The sequence below is a fragment of the Ostrinia nubilalis genome, chromosome 20 (assembly GCF_963855985.1).
Source record: "Ostrinia nubilalis chromosome 20, ilOstNubi1.1, whole genome shotgun sequence".
In the NCBI taxonomy this organism is placed as follows: domain Eukaryota; kingdom Metazoa; phylum Arthropoda; class Insecta; order Lepidoptera; family Crambidae; genus Ostrinia; species Ostrinia nubilalis.
In genome coordinates, this window is record NC_087107.1 from 1,058,249 (window position 1) to 1,085,348 (window position 27,100).

A 27,100-nucleotide genomic window follows, 5' to 3' on the forward strand; every position below is an offset into this window, starting at 1 on the left:
TAGACCACAAGTGGCACTTATGAACCAAACCATGATAAAGACCAATATAACGAGGGGTTATGGAGTTAACCTGGTTCGAACCAGTTTCTCGAATCTCATACGACACCTTCGCCATTCGGATAATAAAATTGTCGCTTCAACTAAAAACCAACATCTGAATTAGGTTACATTTTTCAAACAAATCTATATTTAACTGTATTTCATTTCACGGAGATTTTGACTCTAGTTTCCTCAATCCAATTCTTTCGTAATTTGCTAACGAGTTTAAAAGAAAGCCATCATAGATTGAGGGCCAATTAAATTTAACGGTAAGATCGCGATGCTGAGTAAACAAAGCAATAAAGATGTACATTCAACAGTTTATAGTTTCACTTTAGACCACGACCGCCAATCAAAAGTTAATGCTGATGGTGTATGCGCTTACTGCTTTCTAAGATGGTGAAATATAACAGCTTAGGCTACGGTTTCCTATTAAACGCTATCCGTCTTATTATTATGTTTGTACGCTTTGGAGCTCACGGGTCAAAAGTGGACCGGTCCTTTATAAGGCTTGCGTGGGGATACAGATCCAACACGTAGAGGCCGTTTTAAGCGCAAAATAATCGACAAAAGTGAAAGTGGTGCACATGCTGGATCTAGTCTCTGACTATATCATGAGATGTAGCCAGAGACCATCCCCAGCCTGTGCACAGGAGCTATTGCAGTTATTGAAGAATGGACTAGGGTTATGGATGAAGGATGGATGGACTGGTTACTGGGCTATGGATGGAGACTACGGGATACCTGCCTGGTTTATAGTCTCTGACTGAAAAAATGGCAGGCGGTGACTAGCCAGCGATTAAATGGGCCCCCCCTGGCGTCATGAGTCGTATTATTTTTTGTATTGCACAAATTACTAATAGTCCCGTTAGCCTCTCGTGGTAATCTAAATAAGTTTGTGTTATGAGAGGCTCACCACAATAGTCGAGCGGCGATGGGATTCAAACCCGCGTTCCTTGGATCTCGAGTCCGACCCCTTCACGGTTCGGTTATCGTGGCTAATAAAAGGTTACACCTAGGATGAGCCCTGGATAAAATGTAAAATGACATTTCCATACCAGGTAAATGATAATTTTAAGCCAGAGTTCAACTAGGGTGTAACTTTTATTAATAAGGGGGTATAGGTATTATAAGGTCAACGTCTGAAAAAGACCATCACAGAACATTTTCTATAGTGAGTATTGTGACGTGGCCTACGGCGTGATGCTCCATAAAACCATTCTTTTTCATTCCTTTCAACTCTTATTTCAAGGGTTTAGGATTCTAATTATCATGTCAAACTTGTAACAAAATTTATGAACATACATTATAAGGCTAAAAATCGTCATCATCTTTAGTTCGCGCCTAAAATTTTGGCAGCATGCCAAACCATTTTTAACGGGCCAGTCTAACAAAATTTTGTCTTTAATTACAAAGTGTAATAAGGTCGAGTTCACTAAAACAATTCAATCTCAGTTTTAGTCATGCCGACGGTTACATATTTTTTATTTTTCTAAACTACCCACTTTTTCTCTAATATTCTCCTGATTCGTTTCGCTGTTTTCTACGTTAGTTTGCGAATTATCGTCGCTCACTCCGGACATTGTCGGGTCCTTGGAGTCACTTTTTTCTGGAATAATAATATTCTACCGCAGAAATTCCATACTACCCGTTCGCGCTAAGTTTGCCGGTCCGTGGAATGCGCGTTCCCTCCCCCAACCGCGATTAAACGCAATTAGTCAGTGATTTAACGCAAATTAGTGTCTTATTTTACGCAAATACACATTTTTTATCAATATTAATAAGTAAAAAATATTTTCAATATAGTTTGCTATAGTTATAGACGCTTTCCTTCGAGTGACGTCATATCGCCAGCGGCAAACTTATCGCGAACGGATAGTAATTGTGAAGTGTTGTGAATTGTGACATTCATCCGAGAGCAGAAACTCCTGCAGCTGGAAAATACAAACATCCGCAGAACTGGTGAGTGCGCTAAAATACGTAAAACTATTGCTAAAATACATTTATTTCGTGCTTATCAGTAACCATGTTGCTGGAGCCTGAAAATCATAATTTACTAAGTAATGCAACTGGCGGTCATATTAAAATTATCGCCCTATTAGTAACCTAACCCTAAAATGCGAAATGTAGTAAAATTCAACTAAAGGACAGTGCCAATCCATGTATGGAAGTTGGACCAAGTGCTGCCCAGAATGAAACTATAGTGCATTTTGTTCCTCAGGCCAATACTAATTTGTAAACCGGAGCGCACTGAAATCTATCCCTGGAGTTAAGAGAAAAAAAGAGTTTTGTTTGGAATTATTTACTTACAAAATATCATCGATGTATACCTACTACGCATAAGATTTCGCGATTTTGGCATTAAATAACACTCGTTATGTTGAACTTAACCATACTGCATCCGTACACCTTACTTTAGTACGACTTCGACATTATTTATAAGCGATCAAGCGCTGTTGCAGTAGTTTGGTTAGTTGACCGAAATTAATTATTTCCAAAATAGAGCAAGAAGTTTTAGCTTACAATAACTTCAATAATCGATTGTAATACACCAATAAATTGATTTTTCGCAAGGATAGAGAACTAAAACTTCTTGAATCATTTTGGAAATAATGATTTCTGTCAAGTAACCAAACTATTGCAACAGCGCTAGATCGCTTATAAAGAATGTCTAAGTCGCACTAAAGTAAGGTGTACGGATGCAGTATGGTTAAGTTCAACATAGCGAGTGTTATTTAATGCCAAAATCACGAAATCTTATGCGTAGTACGTATACATCGATGATATTTTGTATGAAAATATTTCAAAACAAAACTCTTCTTTTCTCTTAACTCCAGGGATAGATTACAGTGCGCTTCGGTTTACACATTAGTATTGGTCTGAGGAACAAAATGCACTATGGGTTGATTCTGGGCAGCACTTGGTCCAGACCATGGCACTATCCTTTGCGTGCGCATCCGACATCATTATAGCTGTTAGAGTTGACGCTTTTCATACTTAGACACCCTTTTAAAGTTTGTTAGTGCCTGAGGTTAGTGCTAGAAATTATATTAGATGGGACATATTTTTTAAATATGGAATAATATTATTTATATCACAAGCTCCCAGAATCTACAAACACTATTATAATTCCGGCCTTTAGAAACCCAAACTTTTACAATACTTACCGATACACTAATGTACTTTATGTTAGTATTATTTTCTCATACGCAAATAGATCAGTTAACTTATGAGTATACTTGTATTGTAATCAGAACCATAAGTAGGTCCTACCTACTTGAGATTTTTTTTGTCTTTGGCACTTTTACGATTTGGGTTTTAGTGCTAATAATGTGCTCACAGGTTTTTGAACTTAGGCGGAGAAAGTTCTGAGCTAAAAGGGCGTTCCATTGCAGTCTGCTAAAGAATACAGTCTGTCTACTTGTACACTCGGCATCAAATAAATCGCACCTCCCGCGACAAGCACTTATCAAACGTATGCATCCCCACTTCCCACCAACATTGGTACCATTTGAAAGCCTAGTTCTAAACTTCATTTCATTAAAGGAAAGGTTTTTACCCCAAAAATGTGTCTTTACAAGGATCCAGAGTCACTTCTTCAAAAAATAGGTAGTTACGCTATAGCCATTTTTTATGACTATAAAACTGTTAAGTTGGGATTAATCGCTATCCATCTGTTAAAGAGGACACGTGAGATCTTTATTTGGTTTTATAACCATAAAAATTGGTCTAATTGATCCCAGAGGTGAGCCCAAAGTGAGGTCTATTTTCAAGTCACATTTATGGTATATGTTAATCATTTATTTAGAAATGAAATGTATTTTTCTTTAAGGATATTTATTGGGCTTTCAAATAACACCAATATTGTTGGGGTACCATGATTGTGTCAGAAGAAAATCTTTAAAGTTCGCGTCGCGGAAGGTGCGGTTTATTTGATGTTGAGTGTAGTTCAGGTACGATATAACTTTATGGCGTTCCAGTGAGAGTATCCCTTTTCGATTTGGGCGTATTAGGCGATAAATACATTCGCACTTTACTGATTAAAACCGCCACCGGGCCAGTTTATGATATTTTCAGCGACGACATATTTATTGTTTAATGCTTATTGCTTATTGCTGAAATGCATTACTCAAATTTACAACGCCAGTTATGTGTTAGTTATACCTAATACTAGGCGTGTCTCCAAATTGATACGTATAGATAGAGCCTCCGGAAAAAAGTTTGAGATTGAGTTCATTATTATCAGTTAGCACTGGTTAGAGTAAGATCAGCTTACACTGGTTAGCAGAAAATTAACCTTCTCAATATACCATTTCAATTAAATTACGGCTCAAATTGAACTTTTCCATTCGGTGGTTTAATTTCTAAGCATGACATAGAATGAAAAAAATAAGAAAATAAAAACTTGGTAAAAGTATTGCTTTAAAATGAACCGAGAAACTACGTCTTGAATAATTTATATCCGCGCAAATTAACTGAACCGTCTACTTATGTAATATAGTGATTTGAGCAAACGTAATTTGACCATATTGACAGCTTCTAGGCATAGATAGTTCAGTCCAGCTATCTACTATCATGTCGCCAGCAACTGTTAGCTTTAGGTAACTAGATGTAACTGACATGGCTCGGTCAGAACGACAGCAGTCTCACATACAGACGGTCAGTACATACACAGCAATAACAGATACAGTCAGTAAGTAAGTACACAGCAATATTAATAATGAAGGGCGCCGGCTGTCCGTCCAATCGGACCTGTAATTAGTTGCATCTCATTAGTGACGTCACGTGCGAGGGAAGTCTCATTACGTCAGACGTCGATGTGCGGACTTATTGCCGACGGCGTTGTATTACAGTATGTCTAGTATATGTAATACCTGTGTATGTAGATAGTGTCACCATAATATCAATTTAGTAGGGTTGTGGAAATCCTTGGAGGAGGATTTTGTCCAGCAGTGGACTCAATTGGCTGAAACGAACGAATGAACGAACGACCTAACGAAGGCAGGGGCATAGGACTAGTAGGAATTTTAAGGTATTGACTTATATTGAATGTCTTTAGATTTGTGGCTTAAAAGTTTTTGTAAAAAGAAGCTTAAGTGTTTAGTTTCATGCAGAAATAGGTTACACAAAATCTTATCCTCTCATACATTAAGACTAATGACAAGATAAATCCCAACTTTCATGAACTTAGAAGTAGCAGTGAAACAAAAATGTATGTTGTTTCTTTTAGTTTTACAAGAGTTTATAAGACAGACATATAAATAACCACCGTAGTAAAAAACTCATAAAACTCATTTATTTCTGTAAATAGGCTTAAAAAAGCACTTTTACGGTCACGCTACATGCAGCACTATCGGACTACACATTTCTGTTACAATCTCGCATCTATTACAACAATAAGCTGTACAATGTTTAACTCGATGTAGGAAGGTACTGTATGTAGTACATATTTTATGTTGTACACAACGGCTCTGATTTCACAGAAATGTAATTAAATTTCCCAACTAACCGCTACAGGATTCCATCGGCCGGTCGCCGAGTCCGAATCAATTAGTGATGCCGATCATTACATAAAATGGAATTAATTAAACGCATTATCGTGCGTCGCAACGCGTGACGTCACATTAGGCGACATGTGACGATCGGTACACCACTATCGTAATTAGATTCGCTAAATATCAGATTTTGATAGGGACCAGTTGTAAAACATAGATGTTCTCTACACATAGATGTTATTAGGGATCGATTTTTTCGGCTACCTGAACTTCGTAATAAAACTAAATTATACAGTGTGAGTCTTGATAAAGTGCACATATGAAAATGGGTGAAACTAGACTCATTTTTATCGAAGGAAAATAATAAAAATAATATATCTGAGATTCGATTGATAATCATGATTCTTCATTATTTTGTAGTACCTATTTGTAATCTACTAGGTATACAAAAAAGTCAATTGAAAACATCAGCCTTACTTAAATACGAGCAGTTACAAATAAAAAATTATGACACGTGAGCGCCTACAAAATATTCACAGCAACAAATCTTATTCTTGCGAGTGAGACTGTATTATTTGGCTAGTGAAGTTTTTTAATGTAGGGCTCAATAAAAGTAAGCTGGACGCGACCAAGCAATCGTTATAAAAGTTTATGTAGGAGTAGGTACCTACTGACATTTATACCTATTTTCTTAGCACTTGCCAAATTTTGATTCCGAAGCGCTGGTAGGGCAAAAAGAGTATGAAATGGTAAATGTAATAAGAGCAAATCTATTTTTTTATTTTAATTAATTTCACGGTTGGTAAGCACAGTTGGTTATTTTTGACTTTATCACTAATATACATAATTTCACCGAAATAAGTCTCGCCAATCTCCGCTTCAATCAAAGCCAGCTATTATCCTGGTTGTTAACGCAGAATATTAAGATAGCTAATCCGGACATAACTTAGGATCAAGTGAGCGAGTCGGAGGCGCTGACCATTGTCCTGCGTTTAATTTAAACGCCCGGGGCGCGTAATGATTTTACTAGGCTCGGTAGGGTGGCCAGGAGTTAGTAAAAATGCGGACAATCGAGGACTGTAGTAAAATTTTTATTTGATTTTAAAGACATAGGTCGGTAGAGAAACGGAAAGTTATTGATTTATTAAATTTAATTTTTGTATAAATATAAAAAAATGATTGAATGGTTAACGTGAATTCAAAATCTTATTGTTTTTAATCAATTTTGTGCACTTCTGCAAACAGGCGAAATTAATTGTTCAAATTACTTGCTATCATACTTAAATTACATTTCCGTGTTTTAGAAAATAAAACATTAAACTCTTAAAAGACTATTTTAAAAGAGTTTTTTTTTCATTTACCAAAAACCAAGTTTAAAATACTAAGGGAACTTTGATGCATACAGACAGTTTAAATCGATAAAATATCGAATAGTTGGTGACCATACCCGTACCAAAATCCCGCTCACCACAAAACCAGTCCAAACGATCTTACCCCAACCACAATAGAGTTCAATTTCCCTCGTCAGTTTAATTTCCACATCGTTCCAAGGTGTCGTAAGATTTTATGTCCGAATATCTTTATGCAAACAGGTCCTGTGGGTCGCGTTAGGTTTTTGATGCTATTGAAACTTGACCCGTCATTTTGGCCGCTTAGTTATGACGTCATAACCGGGATTACAATTGGGTTGATGCCCGTAATGACGGTGTTGTGAATTGAGCCAATTCCAAGTTCCAGTGATTAGGATAATACGTTTATGTTGGGTTTGTTAGAGCGCGGTTAGGATTGTGTTGGTTGCTAAGGCAGTTTATGTTATTAAACGCCTGAAGTGTATCGTAAATAAACTGGAGGTTGTGGGCCAGTGGTTAGAGTTGGGACTGTCTTGATAGTGAAAGTGTGTGGGTTTGATTCCCAAAATGGGACACACCAATTTTGTGAGCTATTCAAAGATTAATAATAGCTGATAGCTAAACAATCTAAAACGAATAAAATTGTATTGTATTCTGGAGCAAAAAGCCAACATCACGTGGTGTTCCCAGGCGGTCACCCATCCAAGTACTGACCGCGCCCGACGTTGCTTAACTTCGGTGATCGGACGAGAACCGGTGTTTTCAACGTGGTATGGACGTTGGCGAAAGCTGAAACATAATATTGAAACATATTTTTTGTAGTATGTAATATTATGTCACTCCACTAACTGCGATTATGACACGTTATTCCTGGTTTTATAAATGACTTGCGGTGATAAGTAAATAAAACAAAACTGTCATTAATCAAACAATAACAGCTTTTAACTTTGTGAACAATATTATCACTTACCATTCAGGTGAGATACAGCCAAGAACTTCCTCGTTGTGGATTTAAAAAAAATTAAACATCTGAAAATCAGTTGAAATGACATACCAATTTCGATTGCAATTTCATTAATTTTATATTTTTTGGTAAAATACACTGTTTTCGAATGCCAGTTCTGTCACATACATAGCGCGTAAAGTTATTTTGTAACAGCCAGAATCCAAACAAGTGAAGCCCTATTATAAAAGATTTCAAAAAAATATGAAAAAAAATTGAAATGCGTAGGCATCACAAAGAAGGCATCTAAGTACTTCAAAGCTGGGGCATTCCGCAGTCCCTACTCTCCGCTCCGCTCCGCTGCGCACCGCCCTTATCGTTAATGTCGTTAATTATCACGATTTTTCTAACGAGAGCCCTCGTGGATCATTATTCATATGCCCATGTTTATGAAGATTGATTTGCGTGTGATAGGAAAATTGACTCGATTAGGTAGGTTTGATCAAGTAAAGTAATAAATAAGTTACTGGCATAATAAATAATTAACCAATTATTTTTTAAACGCATTTAAACTTACAAGTACAATTATTTACAACATAAAAGTAAAAAAATGCTGTTGCTGTCCTACAAAAATGTAAAATAGTGGACACCCTATTTATTAAAAAAATATATTTGAGCCTTAAAAACATATTTTTTTACGTATTTTTGGCTTGAATTATTAAAAAATAAGGATGCAAAAAGCCAACATCACGCGGTGTTCCCAGGCGGTCACCCATCCAAGTACTGACCGCGCCCGACGTTGCTTAACTTCGGTGATCGGACGAGAACCGGTGTCTTCAACGTGGTATGGACGTTGGCATTTGGTGGGTTAAAAATGGGAATGAATAAGTTCGCGAATTCAAACTAAGTATAGTATCATCACAATCATCCTGTAATAATAAAAAATCTCGGCTCTTTTACTATTGGTTATTGTTACGAACAAACCAATATTTTCTACTGATTATATTATACATGTTGAAGTCCTCAATTTGATAAACAAAAATACACAGATTTATAAGAAAACAAAAAGGTAACTCATCAATAATAAAATACTTCACAAAACACCAATTTGGTATGCAAATAATGACACAACAATCAAATCGCCTATTACTGAAGTCCTTTACTTACCTACTTTTATAATAATATACAATTTTATTCAAAAATAACACTTATTCGAACTACATAAAGATGGCAGTGTATGTATACCTTGTTATGTTGTGTCCACACTACAAGAAAAACCTATTTGATAATGAATGAGGTGGTTACGGACCGGTCTCGTTCACCGCACGCATTGGAGGGTTAATGCGGTGATGTTTAATATTAAACTGTCAAGTCAACCCTTAAGTGCGGGTGAGAGGTATTGACGAAAAAATGTGCAGGTGATTCAATACATTTTAACATCTTTCGACGTTTTCTAGTCATAAACAAAATTTTGACAGAAACAAATGATAGTAATAAGTAAATAAGTAAATAAATATAGACCAGTAAAATTATCACAAAAATAGGGGTAATCAATGAATAATAATAATTCGCATAGAGCTGAAAATTCGTTACATACATTTATTATTGTGTAAATTTTGATAAGTTCGCATCTTTTCAACACAAATTCAACAGGCAACTAACGAATGTGATATTTTTACACTGACTTATTGAACCATCATCTAGCGTCGACATATTGATTCAACCCTTTATGGGAATACTGTTCCCACCATTTTTTTAACCTTTTATTTTGCGTAGTGTCCAAAAATAATGAAAAATCTGAACTTGCTTTTAATGTCCGTTTTCAAATACACCAAATTAATTATTTCTTAATCCAATATAGTATCACATAATAGACACCAAACAAATACCACTTTTGTATGAGTATATTCTTTCCAACAATTTATTTTTCCGTAGACACGTGCCGAAGATTGGAGACAATTTCACTAATTCGTCCCCAATTTTGGATGCTCTATTTCTGTTCAGCCGACTGGGTAATTGCTTGTTATGTTTGTGTTACGGATTTCGGTGGTTTTCTTTGGTGGTTTTACATAAATAATTTATTTGGGGTGTGCATGTGCTATTATTATTTGATTGAATAGTATAGGTATTATAGGTTTATTTACAAGAAAATAATGTTTATTCATTTTTTATTGTATGTAAAACCAAAGAATAATAATGTAGTTCGGTAAAACGTTAATGAGATTTTATAACTAAGTATTAATTGAATTGAAAACGCACTGTTTAGTTGTCGTACTCATGTCAGTATACAAATCTTTATTTTTAATGTCATAAATTTTAATGCTACTTTGTGTAATGAAATACATACATATTTCGTTTTGCACGAAAATACATACGTGTAAGATGTTGTAGTATAAACACTTTCATGAAAAAAGATAATTATAGACTTTTGTTTGAGCCTGACTAGACTTAGACGGATAGAATAGGGAAAAAAACTTATTGTTATTGTATTTTTTAATATTTTTTTAAGTGATTAAACTGACTTTTTGACCTAAAGTTGGTACTATTACTTATTCTGTGCCTAAAGACTGGCCTTTCTTTTAAAAACCATTTGACGAAAGACAGTTCAGTACTTTCTGTTCAGTGTAATCGTAGTGGTATTACCCAAAAAAAAACTAAAACTTTCGTAACCAAGTGTCCATCGAACCATACCGTGACGTCACTCGCCCTCCCTCCAGCCAGCCGCAACGTAATTTCGCCCGTTCTCACACCGCTCCGATAGCCGTGATCGTCTAGTGGTTAGGACCCTACGTTGTGGCCGTAGTAACCCAGGTTCGAATCCTGGTCACGGCAGTGGAAACACTGTTGCGGCGGAGCTATCTTTTTGTTTTTGTTTGTCATCATGACATTTAAAATATTTTGTTTTTTAATTTTTTAAATGTTTTCGAATTGGAGCAAAAAATCCAGCGTTTTCAGAATTTATTGTCACACTACATTTTATAAAGTTATTATTAGTTCATGAGCTTTACATGAGGTATGGGAATATTTAAAAGTGATTTGGGGGTATTAAAGGGGTTTTAGAGCCTGCATATTTTTTGGAGTTATTATTATTTCTACGGTCTTTATTAAAAATATTTCACTTTAAAATCATGAAAATACAGGGTTGCCAAAAAAATAATTTATACAAATAAAATAACCTTTTCAATAAGAAACCATCATTATTTTGTTTCTTAAAACACCTAAACTAAATAAAGTATTTTGCATATCACAGTGTACCTACATAAATTTGCACTTTGCGTTATCTTAAACCTAATGAAGTTGTGTATCAACTCGATGATAATAAAATGAACATTAAAATAATATTTTTTTTTTTTATGTGATAGGAGGCAAACGAGCAGACGGATCACCTGATGGATAATCTTTCGTAAATAAACATGACAGAGAAACGTAATATGAATACCCCAACACAATAGCTCCTTAAACGTATGGAATAGTTCGCTATAGAAATTCGATTCCCCGGCCAGCCACCGTCAGACATCAAAGCAATCACCCGGAATGTTCTCCGCAAACAGTGCGAATAAATAACGCTCATATTTATCGCTTTGGGCGCACGGTAGAGGAAAGCCAAGTTGTGGTAAAATATTTTTAATTTTTTAGCAAAAGATGTACAAAAATTAATTAAAAGATTAATTAATTAATCAATATTGCAGATAATAATAAGTTTGATTAAATTCTGTGACTTTAATCGAGCAAGTTAGTACCATTATTATCTATACTTATAATAAATCTGTAGAGAGGTCAATTCTGTACATTAAATATATTTTCAAAATAACTATCAGGGGGTGATTAGTGTTCGATACTGATGCCAAAAATGCAATCAGTAAAATTTTTGTCTGTCTGTCTGTCTGTCTGTCTGTCTGTCTGTCTGTCTGTATGTTCCTTATAGAAACAAAAACTACTCGACGGATTTTAACGAAACTTGGTACAATTATTCTTCATACTCCTGGGCAGGTTATAGTATACTTAGGAATTCCCACAGGAACGGGAATTAGCGGGAAAATCCTTTTGTATGAAAAATTTAAACCGCTTAAGTTAGACGCTTGAAATTTGGCATGCAGGTACCTTAGTAAACTTAAAGCTTAGTTACAACAGGATATTGCAAAATTCTCACGGGAACGGGAGTTAGCGGGAAAAAACATTTGTATGAAAAAATCTAAACCGCGTAAGATAGACGCTTGAAATTTGGCATGCAGGTACCTTAGTAAACTTAAAGATTAGTTACAACAGGATATTGCAAAATTCCCACTGAAACGGGAGTTAGCGGGAAAAAACATTTGTATGAAAAAATCTAAACCGCGTAAGATAGACGCTTGAAGCATGCAGGTACCTTAGTAAACTTAAAGCTTAGTTACAACAGGATATTGCAAAATTCCCACGGAAACGGGAGTTCGCGGGAAAAAACATTGTATGAAAAAATCTAAACCGCGTAAGATAGATGAAGGGGGTAAAACGGGATCCACGCGTACGAAGTCGCGGGCGGCCGCTAGTGGTTTTATAAAACGCTTCTTTTAAATAATGTAAGGTATTTTTGAGAAAAAAATCACGCTTTTGGAATTGAAATAACAATCAAAACCATCTTTATTAATAAAATCAAAATAATTTACTGTCAAACAATAATGGCCTATAGTTAAGTTAGTGACAATTTAACGTTTGAGACTCTCAAAGACTTGACAAAAATATTCTCGATCTTTTTGTTATTTAGCATTGAGTAGAAAGTAAATTTTGTTCAAATCTTGGCGGAGTTGCACATTGAAATATTTTTGACAGAATCCATTTTACCTATCACAGCGGGACGGCTATGGGCCAAAGTTGAGAAGCTCCTAACTTGCAAACTTTGGTTTACGAATACCCTCAATATTCAAGAACCGTAACCCAAAGACAGAAGGTTCGGTTTTGAACGGTAATGGTCTGTTTAAGGTTAGGAAGTAAGTAGTTAGGGTATAATGCGAGCTATCCATAACGTATTGTGTTTTGATTGCTCGCGTCAGGTCGTAGGATAGTTTCGATGGATGGCTCGAATGGCACAGTAAAAATATGGATAAGTAAGTTAATGTTACCCCAAAGCTCTCAAAAATTTTATCAAATAAATTGAAAATCCTTATAATCCTTTCTTATAAGTGCTTTAAATCAAATTCACTTACAGTCTCTATTCTGAACTGCTCAGTGACTGAATTGGATTGGTTTATAATTCTTAACACCAAAATGAACATTATTCACTTTATTTTTATTTGACAACCAAATTGAGACAGCCAAATTCCTAAAAAGAAATATCTTACGTATGTGTCTTTATTCCCATTGTTGCCACTTGAGCTTGCACTATGGCGTTGTATTTCGTTATATGAGAGTAGGAAACGGTTATAGCAGATCTGAAGGTATACTATAGCCGAAGTTAAGCTTCAAACGGCGTCCTCGCTCGGTTTGTGCTTTATTGTCTCCAGAAATGATGCAGGGAAATGACTGTATAAAGCATTTTCGACGAAGTTTCAATGGGCTTCCGTGCTGTTAAATATTACTGATATACGGATGGATGTGATATCTGATAGTTTGATAACTTTTTGATGGTAAGCGTAGAGTGCACAGTTAGAAATTTGATTCAGACCTTTTTTTATCCACGACTAGGAAGCTCTTGGCCTGTATCTCACCTGATTACCATCACCTGATAGCTAGCCAGGCCGACTTAGAACAAGCCCTACCACCAACCAAACCGAATAGAAAAATCTGCCCCCACTGGGAAACGAACCCGGGACCTCTGCGTCTGGAGCAGGTGGTCTTACCAATAGACCACAGAGACGGTACTAGGCAGGATAACAAATTTTGAAAGTGACTAAGTTGCTCCTTTGTCCGTTTGTAATAAAATTTATAAAAATAAAATATAAACATAGTGAAATATTTTCTCATTAAAAAAAACAATACTTCGATGTGTAATAATGTGCATGTGTATTTAGGCAATGACTATCTGCAATATTTCTTCCTAGATTACCTAGTAAGACCTATTCATCTATGACAATAACAATTCTCGCCAATAAAGGCTATTGCAGCATCTGTATATCACAAGTTTATATGACAAAAGACAATAAATTTTTTACATCCCGACATATCACACATATTTACGACACTTCTCATCTCGATTACTAATCGAATGAAACCATCGCTTCTTCAATATTCATGAGGACATAACCGCGAATTGTGGCCTGCAATATTTTTCCCAATCACCATTAGTCGGTATCTATCTGCCTACCCACCTTTTCATTGCTTGCGATACGTACATTATTTGTGCGTGTTCACCCTTAAATCTTTCGGCAACATCTTCTTTTGTTCATCGAGTTTCATCTCTATCCTCTATGAAATACGATTCATTTTTGGTATTTCGAAAATCATCGTCCTTTTCTACAGCAGGAATCAACAACAAAGGAATTTCAACGCTAAAGCTTTGTATCAGAACTGGTTTTGTATTGGGAGGTTTTGTCAATTTTGGCCAATGTTGCATTGGTGAAGTTGCAGTAGAATCCGGAATATGTCGGCACTTCACTTTTATTGTACGAAATAATAGGGGCCCTCTTATAGCCATTATCACGTGTTTGATCTAAAACGATACTTTTGTTGGGGTCTTGCTACTGTGCTGATGCTGGTTTGTGGCGGACTTAATCATGTTTTACATTTATCTTCTTATTGTTAGGCATATTTTCCAATTTCTGTGATGGATCTTCTTTGGGGTTTTAGAGTCATTTATGCTAAAATAGAAGCTGCTACTGTAATTTGAGTGTCTGCCGTATCTTTGGACAGACACATTTATTTGGAGAGAGAAGATTTTTCTTTGGATGTGAGTGAAATTATTTCCACTGCCTTTAATCCGTTTCAAGTAATTAGGATAAAGAGGTGTCAGCTATTTTTTATTTCAGCACATTCACAAGTTCTTAATCTCATAACTTATTAATAGTATCAAGCGTTTGTCATGAGGTAATTACTATGAAAATTGATTCGCAGCGAATCTGAATGTATCTCTACGAGTATGATGGAGACTCGGCAATTAGTAGCATAACAAGAATTAATGAAATTAAACTCAAAACAATGAACATTTTCAACGAAACAATCGGTTATTGTTCTCAAGCAGAAACATATCTCCGAGACAAAATTACGAGTACCGTAATCAGTCAGTGTAATATAAGGGTATTAATTACCGTTGCACACGCTTAGTCGGTTCTGTCGAGACACTTTGTTGTTATCAAATTTATTCACCCCTTGCCCCTTTTTACCCCTTCACACTTTCTGGCTAGTTGACTGAATATTAATACATAGATCTGACGCGGGGTAATCTCTGGCGATTAATGTTTTAGAATTTATAAGTGCGAATGTGTGATCAATTTGGAGATGAAGAATTTTTGGGTTCGATGGATGTCAAAAAAATAATTATACCTATCATCGCCCTGACATCGACGAGATGTATTGTTTAGTTATGTAAGTATCTACTACGTAAAAGAAGAAAAATTGCTTTTATGGCATGATAAGGATATTGTCCAAACCGAAATCTTATTATCCTTTGATGAGTTCTAATTATTTTCTTTCTTGATCATTCCATTCGAACTTCAGCTCTATGTATAAATATTGAGTTCTTCTTACCCTTTAAATATTAGTGATCATCTTACAGTAAAAAAATGTGAGTATCTTTATTGTATTCGTTCAATTCTATTTCCTAACAGAACCAATTCATAAAATAGATTGCCTGTCTAAATAATCCTATTTAAACATACGCTGTTCAACTCTAATTCAATTTGTAACCATATCACCAGTTGTCTTTTCGAATTATTGCCCCCAAATTGGTGTCTCTTTTCTAATCCCCATCTGAAATTTGAGGTATCGCTGTTATCTAAAATCTGGCGTTGGCAAACACCGCCATATGTAGACATGTAGACATAGTGGCGTGTTGCGGTGGGATGGGGTGTAGTATTCAGTTGTAAAATAAAAGTTGAAGGGTAAGATGAAAATAAATAAAGGTGCAAGTTGAAGTAGATGCTCAATTTTACAAATAATAAAGTTTAAAATAGGTAGCTGGAACCACAATCAATCTTACAGAGCCTGTTTATTTGTAGGTATATCCCAGTGCAGAACTTCGTGGACGTCGTTTGGCTGAAGCGAACAGGCTATAAATAATATTAAGACATCAAGTTAAATATTGTAGCATTTATGAAGTGGTGATTTTAAAAACAAAAAATGAAAATGTAAGTCTGCGTAATTAGCGCAGTGAAAATGTGCAAGGATTTATTTATTTATCGATCGATCGATTGTCTATCCGAAGCATACAGTTTTACTTTTCCTCAAAGCAAAATATACACAAGAGGAGTATCCCCATAAGCTTTCCTACAGCACCACAACTCGACACCCTGACATTAGGGGTGAATATATTACGGATTCCAATTCGAAAATTGTCAGACCTAATATCGAGTGAGCCTGGACAATCGAATTTGGACATAATGGTATTACCGTTTGATTATTTCCTATTAGTTGTTATGGTAAACATTTTGATTCCCATTACCTCTTCTATTATTCGATTAAATGGTGGCCAAGGGGTGGGAACTAAGTTGATATTATTTCAAATATTTTACTATTACAGTAGAATCCCGATTATCCGGATCAATTAAAACCAGGGGTACTCCGGATAATCGAAAATCCGGATAATCGATTTTAAAGTAAAATCGGACAATAATTAACTTTTTACTTCTAGAAAATGGTTCATTTACATCATTTAGACCATTGGGTGAACCAATTTCTATTAACAATGAACCAAGACGACGTCTGTACCGTGTTCGGTGGCAGCGCCGAGCCATATCACAGGCGGCGCTGTGCCGTATTGATGGATCTAGGCCCTAAATCGTTAATTAGAGCCATGAAGATTGAGTCCGGATAATCGGATATCCGGATAATCGAAGTCCGGATAATCGAGATTCTACTGTATCAACTTTATTTTTTAAGGATATTGTTAAGTAGCAATGATCATAATATTAATTAGAGTTTTGCTTGAGAGATTGCTGAGAATTTGATGAAAAAAAAAATCCAAGGTTTAATTGAATCTTGGGCAATTTTTTCCGACTGCTTCCATTTTATTTTTGAGCTCTGTAGCACTGTCGCTTTAAATAAGTTAATTTTTTTAACGGCAGATGTTGTTTCAGCGAAACTGTCGCCAACGTTCATACCACGTTGAAAACACCGGTTCTCGTCCGATCACCGAAGTTAAGCAACGTCGGGCGCGGTCAGTACTTGGATGGGTGACCGCCTGGGAACACCGCGTGATGTTGGCTTTTTGCTATCACTTATTTCTATTTTATTACGCAAAATGTATTTTAGTTTAATTTACATTAAATTTTTTATACTTGGAACTAACCTCTATTACAAAAAAAGCTAAATACTATTTAATCCCTAATGAAAGCTGTTGTCTACAATTAAAAATGATGCCCCATCCCATCCATTACACGGTAATGTTCACAAATTGTGGTAAAACACCACATCGATCACCGAGCTAATTATTGTGACAAGGCCTTCGAAATTATTAAAGTCTTCTGATAACAAACACGCTAGTTTAGATGGCAGATCCTTTAATTAAATATAACCATCAAAAACAATACTTGTCAAAAAAACCAAGTCTCGCAACTCAGTTGTTCTACGGTAAAAAGTTGTGAGATCCATGTAATACCAAGTCCAGGCCAGGAAATCTTTAACGTTTTACATAAATTATTGACTTGGCCATCGCACTAAATAATTTAATTTACACGTGTTTTCATGCGATGGCCAAGTCAATATATTTATGTAAAACGTTAAAGATTTCCTGGCCTGGACTTGGTATTACATGGATCTCACAACTTTTTACCGTAGAACAACTGAGTTGCGAGACTTGGTTTTTTTGACAAGTATTGTTTTTGATGGGATCTCATTTCTTTTTGTATTTTGTAGACAGCAGTTATGTATCTAGAAAACTGGACCGAAATTGAAAAATTTTACTCGACTTGGCGGTTGCGCTACCGTGCCCCCAAATATTTTAGTTTTTCCTTGATTCATACACCAAACACTACTTATATTCCAAATTTGAAGCTTCTAGGTCTGCTAGAAGTGCCTTAGAGTTTTGATGATCGGTGAGTCAGTGAGTCAGTGAGTCAGTGAGTGACAAAATTAAGTAACTTTGACCCGTTATAATTCTTAAACTACTGGTTCAAATTGAATGAAATTTTAAATATACCGTGTCTTTACAATGCCTGCATAGCTAATGAAAATTCAGCCTTCTAGTTTTATCCACAACGAAGTTACAGGCGGTCGAAAATGGCCTGAATTGCTTCGAGAAAAGGATGGTACGGCCGTGCCGCTTTTTTGCTCGACTTGGTGGGGGCACTGCCGTGCCCCCAGATAATATGTATGCGAGTCATTTCTACTAGTACCTTAATATGTAAGTCTAGATATTAGCACGTCACTACCTTGTTTAATATACCACGCAATCTTGTATACCCATTCTTATGATACACCATACAAGAATGCATGGTAAATTCAGTGAACTGCTCCTGAATCGAATGTACCTACTACTACTATTTCTATTTATTTATATTAACCGGCAGACAGTGGTGACTGAGTTTGTTGCGGCGCTTCTTCTCAGCACTTGCCAAATGTTGGTCTCGAAGCGCTGGTAGGGTAAAAAGATTATGAGACATGTAGAGGCTCCTTAAGAGCATATGACGATTTGTAAAAACTATTTATTAGTCTAAACAAATAAAGAAATTTTGACTTTTTTGACTTTTTTAAAATAATTAATTTTTAGTTAACAATTTCATTTACCTACGCGCAATCATCATCTCTCAGATTATAAAACACTTTAAAAAGAAAGAATAACCATCATTTTTCAGCTACATACAGGACGTCCTTAGCTGAACATAAGCCTCGCCCGATGATTTTCATAATGACCGGAATAAAAAATAAAGAATATCAAGCAGTCTAGGGATTAACCGGCTAGATTATTTTATCTGAAAAATGGCCTCAAAAATTGAGAATGTTGAACAATGCCAAGTTTTTTCATATTATTTTCATTTTATTACTGTGAATTTGTGTAAATCAATCTAAAGTGTATTATCTTACTTAGTTGCCAATAACATTGTATATTGAATTAGTGATAGTACAGGTAATTGGTTCTTGTCACCGACCGCATTAATTATCACACACAGTGTGATTAAAATGTAACACTTATGCTGGGAAAAGATAATAATAATCAGATGTAGAAGTTTCAATTGATTCCAATTAAAATGTATTAAGATGCATTTATTTACAAAATAAAATAATCAAAGAGTTCTCTAGTTATCAAAAAAGTACAACTTTCAGTTCAATCGCTTTAGACTCAACAATTTTATTCTTCTTAGACTCTTTTGTTCCTTTTCCCATTTAATTGGGGTTTGTCCTTCTCGGTCCTGTCTTATTTTTCCTGAATAACGAATGTTTATTAATATAATAGTGTTTTCCATAGGTAAGTAAGGCACACTTACCTATAGAGTCGTAATATTAATAAAAAATATAGGTATTGATCTGAATAGAATTACCTCTCAAATGGAACATATTGTTAGCAAATCTTAATAAACTATTGCACAATATACACCCGCTTTACGCCACCTGATAGCATTACAATACTATACGAGTTCGCTATCGCCTAATTACTTGATCCGTATCAGCGATATTAACTGTTAATTGTCTCTAATATACGTCTAATTATATCACTGTTAATTAGTGACGGAATTGCTATTTTGATTTGACACGGACGTGCTAAGTAGTAGGTATACAAACACAATGTAACTTTGTAATTATGTGAGCCGATGTAGATAGTTATTAGGTGGGATATTACCTAATTATTAATTATCTACATAAAATGAACATGTAAAAGAATGTTATTTCGATATTTATAAACTACAACGGGAAAGCTATAAATTCTCAGCATATCGTAGTATTCAGATAAAAAATGCAATTTACATAGGTTTTTTTTGGAGCTTGGCCCATTTTTTGCATTTTGTGTTTTAAAAATATTTCCCGTACTGATGATAAAATAAATAATTTCGGCGTATCAGTCGCCAACGTCCATACCACTTTGAAAACACCGGTTCTCGTCCGATCACCGAAGTTAAGCAACGTCGGGCGCGGTCAGTACTTGGATGGGTGACCGCCTGGGAACACCGCGTGATGTTGGCTTTTTGCTCTACCATTTTATTTCAGCCGCAATTATTGTAACTTTGATATTTTAATAGCTAAACCAAACCGATTTTTTTAATATTTTTTGTCACATTACGAATTTTTTAAATATTATTTATAATCTTTTTTAAAAACAGCAATGCAATGAAGTAAAAATTAGAATAAAAAAAAATGCAAAAGATTTTTACAATCATTCACAATGCAAAAATACTTAACCCTTTCACTACCGATGGGCAAATAAAACCTGAACGATTTTCATCTAACATTACTCAATCTTCGTAACCTGTCAAATTATGCGTTTTTTACTAACGATGTATCGAATATCGATGACATCGGACACGATAAATCGATGGTAAACCAACTGTGTCGAATCGGTATCATTTGTTTACGATTAGCGTCTCTATTGAAGGTTAAGGTACATTAATCATGTGGTGTAATTTATTTAAAAAGTTTAACTTATTGATTTCGTGCTTTGAAAGTTAGTATAAAATTGGCTTCAGCTTGCAGCTTCACTCGCATACGTTTCAGTAGGTATTTCACAGTAATAATTCTTCAGCGCCGTTACAAAAACTTTACCAAAATAAAAAAAAAACTAATTTAACTTACATAGAAAATGTTTATTACTTTATGATAAGTAAGTAATTGTAATATCTCATACTTGAAAATTATTATTTATCTTTTTTTTTTCAAATGATCTTGTTTCATTGACAGAGAAGTTACTTTCTTCAATACATATAGATAAGTATGAAATAACATATAAATTACTCAACATTAAGTGATATTTTGTTTTGCCAGTAGCGAAACGAGATAACCAAAGAAACAAGCTAATAAACTTATTTTATACACCCTCAATTAGCCATTCACATCATCAAAATAGACTAATAAAATTCTGAGACACCATCGAGCCCCGAACCCGAGACCATGCGGGCACATTATGCGTCTTGCGTCGATCGATCAACATCACTAATCTGCATATTAATTCGCCCCGCCAACGTTTTATTAATCAGGGGCAATTTTAAAGTAGAACGCGGGTACAGTCCGCCTCAATATTTTTGAGGAAATCAAAAAGCTGTTGTCTTATAAAAGTATTATATCAATTTTATTTATCTAGTAAATTTTTTGTAATAATTGAAGTTATAATGATTCATGTAAATTGTAATATTTTAATAGGTATTGATATCTTTTTCTTTTCCCTAGCCCTTTTTCCCATTATTTGGGGTCGGCTATCCTTGTTCTGAGGCGCCAGGACAATCTGTCCTGGGCATGCGTTGACTAAATATTTGCCTGGGCACGCTCTAAGTCCTTGGCAACTGTGGACCGCCTGGTTATCGATATAAATTATAATTTTTATCGATATAAATTATAATTTTTGTCGATATAAATTATAATAGTTATCGATATATTTCACACATTATTTCAAACCTTCTATCGCCAACGTCCATACCACGTTGAAAACACCGGTTCTCGTCCGATCACCGAAGTTAAGCAACGTCGGGCGCGGTCAGTACTTGGATGGGTGACCGCCTGGGAACACCGCGTGATGTTGGCTTTTTGCTTCACTCGAACTGAGAAGTTTGTTCAGTAAACATGTTCGATTTTATACTTTTTTTCTAATTTAACCTCTGAGTTCCACTCGCACTGCACACTGTGTTAATATTTTAGCTAAACAGAATCATTGGTTGAACTGTACTTATTGCTAGGTGACCAGTTAGCGGATTTGTATACTATGCGGGCAATTTAGCTCAATAATTCTCATAATCGCATGCAAAGTTTTCCCATTGGTGTTATTTAACGTCCACTCTACTCTCTATTTAACGTACTAATGTGCTACACCACAGAATTTAACTTTGATTTACATTAGGTACTGGATTTACAACTTAGTGGAAGTACCGTTCCTAAGTACTTCCTACCATAAAAATTTTTGTGTCACTAGCATCTAAAATTCTAAAAATATAATAATATTTTTCATTCTTAACCCATTCCTTGCCGCCTTTTTTGTTTAGTTGAATAAAAAAAAATCATTTTATTAAATAACAAGCAACATCGTCAAGCTGTGTCCTTACAGTGATATTGCTATGAATGTTTTTGTAGGCGTTTACCACACACTTGCTAAAATTGCAATGAAAGTTTATCAATCAGGACAAATGACTGTTAATGTATAGATTTACTTAACCATTCCATCATCCTTTCTTGATCCTTACAACTGTAGACACAATCTTGGCCCTAAACACAATCAAATTGCGTCTCGGATCCCATCATTACACATCACAATCAGTCTTTTTGAAAGCCGAATCACGCCCATCAGTCAAGAAGACCCTAGCGGTAACGGGTGGAATTAAATATGCATAGAGGGTTAACGTTGGTCAGATTTGCCACGCTTTCGGTATTAATATCTTGATCCATCAGCCGCTGACGGGTTAAGATGAATCGGGAAAGGGTTGAATGAATGGATATTCAAAGTTGTGATGTATTTTTTTAAAGATTTCAATAATCTTCTCTATTACAAAATCCAAGCTATTGTCATTAAAAAATAAAAAATAAAAAATTTTAATTTTTGCATTCAGGGATGTTTTTAATTATAAACAAACACCAAACTACGAGCCACCAGTCCTGGATATTGAATATTTTTTATAATGTAGATATGTACTTACTTAATATTTAAGATTTTTTTATTCCAGAGAAATACAATGTCAATATTATGAAGAAAATAATTATTAGAGGGCTAACAAATAGGGCCTTTAAAATTATCGTAAATTTCTCTTTTTTTCTTGTGTTAATTTGTGCCTAACTCATATTTTTCATATTATAGAACCTCACTCACAGCAAGAGCCTTACACTATGTAAGTAACAACAAAAATACAAAGACACGTCCATCGTGCAATGGCTTAATAATAACCCATTTTAACTCAACAAAAGTTTGAGAACCAACGCCACTGTGTTGCGATTTATCCGCCGTCACGGACAAAGAGTTAGGCCACCATTAATTACCGGATTTGTTCGCGGGCCAGATCGGGAACACTGTAATTATCAATGGCAATATTCACCAGGGATTGGGTGGTTAAATAATGTATATTATTTTTATAATTACTATCTAGCTAAAATGTTAAATGACAGCACATGAAATTAGACATTTTTGATGCAAGTCCAGTACTCTAGGTGTTAGGTATTGAGAAAAGTTTTTAAAACTCGATTCAAACTACATAGTAATGTCTAAAAGCGATTTTTAAAAGGTTATTTTCAATAAATAATAGCTTTAATGACTTTTATAGATACTCGAGTTGATTAAAAAAAAAACATTATTTAGCATAGATGTTGCTACGCCGTTGTCCACAAAGCTGCTTCTCAATAGGATCTTATTAAATTACGAAAAAAAATCTTTCACACTCAAAATCTCAAAAAGTGTCATCAATCCCCAAAAAAAGTCAAAACAAGTCTATGAAGGCATGAAATCAACCCACCCACATAGATTAATGATGTCCCGCCAACAATGGGTGGTTCAGACCGATCCCTTTTCGATTTAACAGCAATTAAAAAGTTCTACAAAGCATCCAAAGGGTTAACTTCATTTGCTTATAATTGGGCCGTTTTGGTGGGAATGTGATTTGTGGAGGCGAGACGGTTCACATTTCGAATAAAAATCTTAAAGCATTTTATCATTTGGTAACAGCGTACGTTATTGTATGGTGCATATTCTTTTTAATTATGATAAAATTAATTAATGATACCAACTATAATATTGTCAATTTACCAATATTGTCAGCCGTTTGGTGTAGTGGTTCGAAACGGACTTCTATTCCGGAGGTAGCGGGTTCGATTCCCGCACAGTACAAACATTTGTGTGCATGAACATATTTGTTTGTATTGGACTGGGTGTTTTCTATGTATAATAAGTATGTATTTACAAAAAAAAGTATTTAAGTATGTTTATATCCATTGTCTAGTACCCATTATAGTACAAGCTTTGCTTAGCTTGGGACTAGAAGCGCAGTGTAAAATGTCCAAGGGTATTTATTTATTTATTTATTATTTATAATAGTACTTTGACTGTCGCCTTGGGAGTTTTTTCTGTATTCTCTTAGTATTAAGATGGTATAAATAAAATAGGTAGTATTATTGTGATGTTTGTACAAGTATTTTTCAACAAAACTTTTACTTAAAAAAATGTAAGATTTTCAGTTTAAAAAAATATTGACATCAACGAAACAAAACCCCTCAAAAACAATCAAGATCATTATTTTCACACAAAACGAAACGCCTAGAGAATTCTCACCCTATAAAATTGTAAACGAACAAACAACCAAAAAAAGAAAGAATTCTCAACAGCAAACCACCGACTGGATCTTAACTTTTTCGATTCCCAAATTAATTCTTATTTGGTAGACGGGCACAATAGACCCCTGTAATTGATTCAACACGCTCCGCTGAGATGCCACCGCGGTTAAGGGTTAAGATGCGAATAAAGTTTGCACAGGGTTGCGACAAAGTCGTCTGTGAACATTTTTAAATGTGTCGTGATCGCATTTTTCTTTAATTTTTATAGAAAGATATTTTATGATTATAATATTTAGGGCTGATTTTTTAATTGCCAGATATCTTAGAACTGAAGAATAACCTTGTCATTTTGTTTTTTTTTATTCATTTCCTATGCTGAAACTGTCAATGTGACAAACTTATTCTTCATTTAAAAGTTTTCCAACGGTTGAAAAATCAGCCCTTAGTCATTAAAAAGCTCATTTTAAAATACAATAATGTTTTTGTTCTTTAACACAAAGAAATAACATGGAGACTTAAAAAATAGTTCCCTATTTTCATGCTACTCCGCCATCCGAATCAGTCCTATATTACATTCCATAGGTAATTTGCTTTTATTAATGCTGTGACAATCAATTTAACCGCCTCTGTGGTCTAGTGGTAAGACCACCTGCTTCAGACGCAGAGGTCCCGGGTTCGATTCCCAGTGGGGGCAGATTTTTCTGTTCGGTTTGGTTGGTGGTAGGGCTTGTTCTAAGTCCGCCTGGCTAGCTACCATCATCTTACCTAAGTCTGTCGCCATAACAACAATGTTAACAGCATTGTTGTGTTCCGGCAGTTAGAGGTAAGATAGCCAGTTGCTCCGTGGTTGAGGATTCCGGGTGAAGCTCGCTTCCACCTTCGGCCTGATCATCACTTACCATCAGGTGAGATACAGGACAAGAGCTTCATCGTTTTGGATAAAAAAAATACAAGACGATTTTTTTCATTGTGCTATTTTCCAATCAATTAAGAAAATAATAAAAATAAATCGTTTCATGAATGTATAACACTTGGCATATAAACAAAACGCAAGTTTGTGGCGTTTTCGCCTTCACCACCACACCGGTAAGGGCAATTCAAAATTTAAAGTAAAACGAATTCTTACTAATGGAACTGAATTGAATTCTTCTAATGCGATTGAGGACTTTTTCTACAGAGTCCTTCCTTTTCAACTGGGAAGTAATTAATTTGACGTTTTTGTGGTTGTTGTTCTGTAGGTACGTTAATTACAATTTCTATTTTTCCCTGTTTATACGATTTGAAAAAGGTTTGATAGGACCGACTTAAAAAAAAAAACATTTTAATATTTTATCACATATTTAAACTTTAGTGGCGTATTAGATTCCTATGCGCTAGCGCAATCCGATTAAAATCATTATAAGGTATTTTTGTTTTTTCTCTAAAAATAAAATAAATTATGTAAACACAAGTTGTGATAGTATGATTGTAAATTGCAAGTAAGTGTGTTTTTTTAACACGAAGTGATGAGGATCCTCTAGCAAAAGCTTCAGTATCAATTTTTAAATATTTCAACAACATTTAATTAATTTATTTGTAACTAATTTTACATTTTGTGTTGATTAAAAAAATCGTTTGTAAAAAGTGCAAAAAATTTCCTTCGAGCCGGATTTGAACCAGCGACCTATGGATGACAGTTTTATACCAGCTACAGTCCACCGCTCTACCAACTGAGCTATCGAAGGTGTGGGAGTTCGTGCAAAATTGTGTGTGCGCTTCTGTGACTCAGCACTGTTACGTAAAGTTGTTCACAAGTTGGTTTGGTGGCGCCACCGTCCATATAAATAATACAAAAATAATAATTATCTGCTTGCTGCTGTAATGATTTTAGTGGGTATCATAGTATTCTCCGCATTCTTTCATTTATTGGAACATACTTTAGGAACAAAAATAAAGTTTTCCGTAAATACTTTCAGTCGCGCACGCACCACGAAACAAAATGGCGTCGATCTTGATAGGGCATCGCAATCAGCGCTGACGAACCGAATATTTCACGGCGGGCGAACCACTAAATTATCTGCTCGCGAATCATCCCCCGTTACCATGATTTGTATTTGAAGTGAGAATTACTGGATGTGGTTCTTAAAGATGGTAAACAGTTTCGGTTTGAAATAAACGCCTAGATATTTTGAATAGCAAAACACTGTAAAGGGAATTAATGCTATTAGTTTTAATGGGAATTCTATAGTTAAATTATTATAATAATGGTGGCATCCGATATACTCGTAATGAGTAATAAAAATGATCATGGTCTTAAAACGTATCTTATGCACAAAAAATTATCAATGCTAAATTTATTTTACAAATTTTATTTATCTCTATCACCAGACGTATCTCTCCTGATTAAACAAAGCATTTACTACTGTTTTTTTTAAACCACTTCTAGTAAGAAATTATCACACCACCCGCACCCGGAAACGCTCAAAGATGGCGGGCGGAATCGCGTCGCGCCTACTGTCATGGCCGCCGGAAGTCCTCCGCCATTTGATAAATAGTTGTTCTTCAACAGTTTTTCTCATGCAAATGAGGGGTTGGAATGACGGATGACGTTTGTCACAATTTCCTCTGATGGATTTAATTTGAGAGCCACTGGGGTGACTAATCTGGGGCCGTGATGCGGATCGCGAAGTGCTGATTCTTGATTGCGCGGGAATTTGCGACGCCATTTTTTCCGTTCGAATTTTGTTTTGAATTTTTCGAACCGTCTTTTGTTTTTGAAC

The 27,100-nt window shown here is 35.2% G+C and overlaps 7 non-coding genes across 7 annotated transcripts; 4 read left to right on the plus strand and 3 right to left on the minus strand.

Moving 5' to 3' along the window:
• Positions 1-7,548: 7,548 nt before the first annotated feature.
• LOC135081921 (5S ribosomal RNA) lies at positions 7,549-7,667 on the minus strand. Its single transcript, XR_010259292.1, has one exon. It is a non-coding gene; the product is annotated as a 5S ribosomal RNA (ribosomal RNA).
• An 898-nt stretch (positions 7,668-8,565) lies between these two features.
• LOC135081933 (5S ribosomal RNA) lies at positions 8,566-8,684 on the minus strand. The gene has a single exon (XR_010259305.1). It is a non-coding gene; the product is annotated as a 5S ribosomal RNA (ribosomal RNA).
• A 1,902-nt stretch (positions 8,685-10,586) lies between these two features.
• On the plus strand, positions 10,587-10,658 carry Trnah-gug (transfer RNA histidin (anticodon GUG)). The gene has a single exon. It is a non-coding gene; the product is annotated as a tRNA-His (tRNA).
• A 6,381-nt stretch (positions 10,659-17,039) lies between these two features.
• On the plus strand, positions 17,040-17,158 carry LOC135081932 (5S ribosomal RNA). Its single transcript, XR_010259304.1, has one exon. It is a non-coding gene; the product is annotated as a 5S ribosomal RNA (ribosomal RNA).
• Positions 17,159-19,950: 2,792 nt separating this feature from the next.
• Positions 19,951-20,069, plus strand: LOC135081922 (5S ribosomal RNA). Its single transcript, XR_010259293.1, has one exon. It is a non-coding gene; the product is annotated as a 5S ribosomal RNA (ribosomal RNA).
• A 1,430-nt stretch (positions 20,070-21,499) lies between these two features.
• LOC135081931 (5S ribosomal RNA) lies at positions 21,500-21,618 on the plus strand. The gene has a single exon (XR_010259303.1). It is a non-coding gene; the product is annotated as a 5S ribosomal RNA (ribosomal RNA).
• A 4,358-nt stretch (positions 21,619-25,976) lies between these two features.
• Trnay-gua (transfer RNA tyrosine (anticodon GUA)) lies at positions 25,977-26,065 on the minus strand. The gene is given in 2 exon segments: positions 25,977-26,012; positions 26,029-26,065. It is a non-coding gene; the product is annotated as a tRNA-Tyr (tRNA).
• Between the last annotated feature and the right edge of the window lie 1,035 nt (positions 26,066-27,100).